Raw genomic sequence first — 6,445 nt, forward strand, 5'->3', positions numbered from 1 at the left:
TCCTTACTATATTGGTGTTTTAGTATAAATCCTTCAGCACATTTATAAGACGTATAATGCTGTTTTGAAGTTCCTGCCTGATTCTACCATTTCTATCATTTCTGACTCATTCTCCTACTTCTTATGGGTCATAATTTGCTAATTATTTGAATGTCTAGTATTTTTTAATTGGACGCCAGACATTGCATATGTTACATTGCTGAGTGTTTAGATTTTGTTATTTTACTTTAAAAATGTTAGTTTTCTTTGGGGGCAATAATTAAGTTTTCCCGGGATTATGTTGATACTTTGGGGGTAGGGGATTATTTTAAAACTTTGTTAGGGTAGTCCCAGGATATCTTTATCTCTAGAATTAATTTAGCCCTTCTAATAATTTTACTGATTTCTTCAAGTTTTCAATAAGTTCTTTGTACTCTGCTTGGACACAATTCAAATAACAATGTGAACTATAGGAATTGTTCGCCTCATAGCTCCCAGCAGTTGTTCTTTGCATGGACTTGTAGAGTTTCACCTTTCACATTTGTAGATTAATACTCCACCAAAGGTTCAGGAGGACACCTTTGCAAATTTCTGGACCACTTTTTCTGTGTAGTTCCCTCTTGTCTGGTGATTTGCCCTCATTGTTTCAGGCACATCCACCTGTCTGAACTCCCATCTGTCCCTTCAAATCAGCAAGATGGCCGTGTTCCGCTTGGGATTCCCCTCCTTGTTCTGTGGTCAGGACATATGTCTCCAGGCAGGAGTCACTGTCAGCTGTAGGCTCACCTCATTTGTTTCTCTCCTCTAAGCGATCACAGTCCTGTGCTGCCTGGTTTCCAGTGTTTTGAAACGATTGTTTTACATAGTTTGGCCAGTGTTCTAGTTATTTGTAGGAGGGAGATAAATCTGGTCCCAGTCACTCTAGCAGAAGTAGAAGTTGAAGTTCAGGAATATTTGAAAGCTAGAATCAGCAGTATGTCCTGATGTATCAGATGTAGTATGTGAGAATAAAAGAAGATGCCAAGTGTGTCTCCTGCATTTTTAAGCTGAGAAATGGGAAGGGTGGAGATAGCCTCAACTGAGATGGGAGTCTGTGGGAGAAGAAGTTGTTGGAGGAAATCTCATTGTCAACTTGTTAATTCTGAGGTATCCATTAAGTAGTCAGATGGAGATGCTGAATAGGCAGTTATCTGTGTATTTTCTGGCTTTTAGGAGAGAGGAGCGGCTGAGGATACCATTGGGGGTTACTCTGTGTGATCACTAGCAGATCCAGTATAGATAGAAAAGGAAGGAAGTCCAATGACCAAACCCAGGCCACTCCATCAGGAAAAAGGAGTGTGGTCCTGGGAACGTGCTGACAGGAGAAGCAACTAGGTGGGGAGAAAGTGAGCATCCTGCAGTGGGTGAGGGTCCAGGCTGGGGCTGGAGTCCCAGTGACAAGGCTGCCATGTCCTTCATGATGAGAGGCTGGGGGACTCTTCCCTCTCTTCTGTGTAGTCAATAGTGTGGGTGATGAAGAGATGGCTGACAGCATCAAAACCTTTCTCCAGGACCTTGCCAAGGGAATCAAAGTCTCTGTCTGGTCTGGGCTATTTGTACCATCTCAAAGCTAGATGCCCGAATCCAGGAAAAAAGAGAGGAACAGAGAAAGGCAAGTAGTGTCTTGGCACAGTGAAGAGAGCAGGTATAGTGCAGAATCAGAAGAATGAGCCATGTATCTTTACTGGAATTTTCCAGTGTTGTGCTTGGAATGGTAGAGTATTCTGGTATGTTCTTCACTTGTTTCATCAAGCGTTTATTCCTGAGCTTCAGTCAGTAATAGCACAACTTATGGGTGATCCATGGCTACTTGGAGATGTTTGGTCTTGGCTGGAATTCTTTCTCACATCAATTTCCAGTGTTCTTTGGGTACTCCCTGTCTGTGCTTAGCAAAGTTGCCAGTGCCATTTGGTTTCAAGATATAGTGGATCTGACATTTGAGGTATCAGGGAGGAAGCTTCCCCCATTCCCTAGTATCAGCAAAACAATTGCTCACACGCTCTTCAGCAGTTTGCTGCTGACTCTCTTCTTCATCCAGGGGATGCTGTGAGTCTCTTTCCCACCCATCTTGCTGGTCAACTGGTGAGTCTTCTGCATATGTCCCTGTCTACTCAATAAACTGCTTTGAATATCTTAGTTTAATAAAGGAATCAAAATACACCTGTCACTGTCAGTCAGTAAGTAATTGGCCTTACTAGCTTGGATGTGGTTTGTCTTGGGTCTCCTCACAGGAATGCCATCCCCATACATTATCAATGGCTGCCTTTTCTCTATCCTCTTTCTTTTACTCATGTCAACCCAATGCATGGCAAAGAGCCCATGCACCTCTTCTTGGTGGTCTTCTTAAGCAAAGACTCTTCCACAAGACCACCTACCTGCAGTCTGCCCTTAGCACTGATTCTCCTCAGAGCAGTTTTCTTCACTGCATTGGTCTCCCATTAACTGCAGGCTGCTGCCCACCTGCACCCCCTACCCCTTACCACCTGTGTCCAGAGGGGCCAGAGGGGAGGGGTGGGATTGGAAGGACCACTGGGGCAACTCTTCTCGCAGTTCTCCTTGCCCCAATTTTCCCCGGGGCCCTCTGCATATTCCCTTCGTTCTGAAGAATTGGGGTTTTTGTCTCTGGGAAATATAAGGCATGATCTACCTGACACCCATATGTGGATCTTTAACAACCAACCCCCTCAGCCTGAAAGGGCCCCAGGATTTTCCCCAGCACTTTTCTAACATTTGCCAGCCCCTGTGTGGTGACCGATTTGATACGTTCATTTTCTCCCACTGCCATTTATGTTCCCACCTCCTCTTCCTACCCCCCATCACCACTGGATGAATGGATTTTATAATTCTGTCTGTTACATTTTATACATTTGTTATTTTTGTTGTTTTTCTTTTGTAAGGACCAAGGCAGGTGGCCCCAAGATGGGCCACTTTGGCATGAAGATTATTTTGAGTTAAAAAACAATCAAAGACCAGCAAATTCATGAAAAGCACTTTATTTCCAACTCAGCTGCCTAAAAAGAATTTAGACAGAGGGCTTGCTCAAGGAAGAGAGCTATTGATGAGGGATAGAAACAAAAAAATGTTCACCTTTAGCCAAGAAGGCTGACCTATAGCCTGCATAGCTTCAATAAGGATCAAATACGGGCTGGTGGCTACATTCTTAAAAGGCCTCATGACTGCCTGTACATCTCACTGATAGCTAATATTGAACTGAATGGTAAGCCCCAGAGAAATCTTATGAGAGTAGTTTTATGAGTAGAAATTCGAAGAAGATATTTATGATCTAATACTCCCTGCACATCCCCTCCCCCTTGAGCATTAAGCACATAACCACCAGCTTCATATAGCAAAAATACAGCTCTTTCTGCCCATGGGTCCTGTCCCCATGCTACTCAAATAAACTTACAAACTTGAACCATAAAACATCTCAAGAATTCTTTCTTGGCCTTTGCGCTCCACAATCCCACAACACTATCACCATAGGTAACTACATTATGATATGAACTAGGTAGGCAGACAGGAGGAACCCAACAAGGCCTGTTTGATCGAAGTCCTCTCTGTCCCCTTGTTGCAGCCGAGGAAAGATTGGTTTACCCCTTTTTTTTTTTTTACATTACATTTACTCTTTTATCTTCCTATGAATCACTTTCCTTTCCTTTGAAGTCCCAAACCCCTACCCCCTTCTCTTCAGTTCAGAATCATGTACAGACCTCATTTTGCCCATCTTTGGAATTTCCTGTCTGTGTGGATTCCTCTTACACATGAAATTAAATTTGATTTTCTCCCGTTAATCTGTTTCATGTCAATTTGATTCTTAGTCCAGCTCAAAGGCCCTTAAGAGGTAGAGGAAATTCTTCCTTCCCCACACTGTGAAGCACATACATTGGATGTGGGGAGCCAAGGAGTATCTCCGTTGTTGCTGGACACTTGTAACTCAGGTTAGCTTGCTCCACTCCGGCAGGGAGTGGGGACCTGAGGAGATGGAACAGGAGGAAAAGCCTCCTTACAGAGAGATCTGCTAGATTTTGAGGAATGATTTTCTTTCTTTCTTTATTAAATTTATAAATTTTTAAATCCCAAAACTCTGATTGCTTAGTGGATTTTGGTTTTTGGTTTTGTTGTTGTTGTTGTTGTTATTGTTGACGTTGTTATTTTAAGAAACTATAGGGGTGGGATTGGGCAGATGTCCAAACAATTTTAAATGTCACAATTGAACCTGAGCTAGTCTCCCCTCCACCAAACCTCCCAAAAAGCAAGTCTGCTACTAGGTAGCAATGTAACCTTTGGTAACACACTTTATCTATGTATCTCTGTTGCTTTCTGTGTAAAATGAAGCAAGTGAACTGATAAAATCCAAGATCTCTTTCAGCTTTGAAATTCTCATCTACCTTTTCCACCTATACAGACAGTTCCAGATAGAAAACTTAAATGTTAAGAAGTTCTGAGGTTCTCCAGTAAAGTTCAACAAAGGTAATTTAAATAAATTAAAATATTGTGAAAGCAAAGCAAATCAATGGCTCTGAGATTTCAAGGTCTAGTTCACTACCTACTGGAAGAAAATTATAGCAAAAAATAAAGAAGCAAGGATTATGGCTAAAAATAGAAAAAGAGTAGGTGGCAGAATATATAATTGTATAGAAATCTGAGAAATATGCCGGCTGGCAAACGAGTTTAAAATTAAAATGTCAAAGAAAGAGTCTGAAAGGAATAATTGAAGGTCAAGAGTAAGCCAGAGAACAGAAAGCTTGCAGGAACAAAAGCTACTGAGAGCAAACCTGGACAGATTACTTAGCCTAACCCCGGAAAGGGCGGGGCAATTCCGCATCAGGCAAAGACATTTGAGAATCACTGCGACAGGCCCCTCCCCCAGAAGATCAGCAAGAACAGCCAGCCAACGCCAAGGTTACTGATCAATGCTAATGGCAGAACACCCGCACTAGGGGAATACAGCACATAGAATTCATAGCTTTCCCCCCCCCAGGTTCTTTAGTCTTTCGAAGTTAATTTTTTTAATTTTCTTTCTTTTTTTTTTTTTTGAGTTTTTCTTTTTCCCTTTTTCAACCAACATCTTATCAATCCCTTTTTTAAAAATCTTTTTTATTTTTCATTTTTAGAGTCATATTCTATCCCTTAATAGTACTTAAACTTATTTTTGGTATATATATATAAGTTGTTCTCTCTTTAAAATTTTGAGATACAGTTGCTTCTAAAGGACCAAAATATACCCTAAATCTCTAGTGTATGGTTTGTTCTAGTCTCCTGCCTGATCACATTCTCTACCTTTTTTTTTTTTAATTCTCAACCAACTTCTTATCTTATCAATTCCTTTTATAAAATCTTTTATAATTTTTATCTTTACAGCCATATTCCATCCCTTCATCATATTTACCCTTATTTTTGTACATATATAAGTTTTTCTTTTTTTTAAATTTTGGGAGACACTTTCTTCTAACAGACCAAAATATGCCCAAAATCTAGTGTGTGGCACTGATCTATGCACCAGGCTGATCATATTTGATCATATTCTTTTTTTTTTAACTTTTTCCTTTTTTTCCATCTTTTTCTTTTTTTTTTTTCTTTCTTTTTTCTTTCTTTCCCTTTCTTTTCCCCCAGTTTCAAGTCTCTACTGATTTGCTTAGTGTATATTTGTCTGGGGTCGTTGTTACCCTGTTAGCATTTTGCTCTCTCATCCATTTTGTCCTCTGGACAAAATGACAAGATGGAAAAAATCACCTCAAAAAAAAAAGAACAAGAGGCAGTACCTACTGCCAGTGATCTAATCAATATGGACATTAGTAAGATGTTGGAACTAGAGTTCAGAATGACGATTTTAAAGATACTATTGTGGACTTGCTGTCAAGAACATTGGGGCACGTATGGCCCTTCTTTTCACTACATCTGTATCTTTGGGGTAAATACCCAGGAGTACAATTGCTGGGTCATAGGGTAGCTCTATTTTTAAATTTTTGAGGAACCTCCACACTGTTTCCAAAGTGGCTGTACCAACTTGCATTCCCACCAACAGTGTAAGAGGGTTCCCCTTTCTCCACAACCTCTCCAACATTTGCTGTTTCTTTCCCTGTCCATTTTTGACATTCTCACTGGTATAAGGTGGTATCTCAATGTGGTTTTGATTTGAATTTCCCTGATAGCTAATGATGTTGAACATTTTTTCATGTGTCTGTTAGCCATTTGTATGTCTTCTTCAGAGAAGTGTCTTTTCATATATTCTGCCCATTTTTTGACTTGATTATTTGTTTTTTGGGTGTTGAGTTTGAGAAGTTCTTTATAGATCTTGGATACCAGCCCTTTATCTGTAGTGTCATTTGCAAAATCTTCTCCCATTCTGTGGGTTGTATCTTTGTTTTGCTCTTTCCTTTCCTGTGCAGAAGCTTTTTATGTTGATGTAGTCCCAAAAGTTCATTTT

General features: G+C 40.4%; 1 pseudogene; it reads left to right on the forward strand.

The window, feature by feature from the left end:
- Nucleotides 1–1,499: 1,499 nt before the first annotated feature.
- On the forward strand, nt 1,500–2,621 carry LOC112823549 (etoposide-induced protein 2.4 homolog pseudogene; annotated as a pseudogene).
- The last annotated feature ends 3,824 nt before the right edge of the window (nt 2,622–6,445 follow it).

The sequence above is a fragment of the Callorhinus ursinus genome, unplaced genomic scaffold (assembly GCF_003265705.2).
Source record: "Callorhinus ursinus isolate GAN/ISIS: 27379988/994484 unplaced genomic scaffold, GSC_fseal_2.0 scaffold5, whole genome shotgun sequence".
NCBI classification, from domain to species: domain Eukaryota; kingdom Metazoa; phylum Chordata; class Mammalia; order Carnivora; family Otariidae; genus Callorhinus; species Callorhinus ursinus.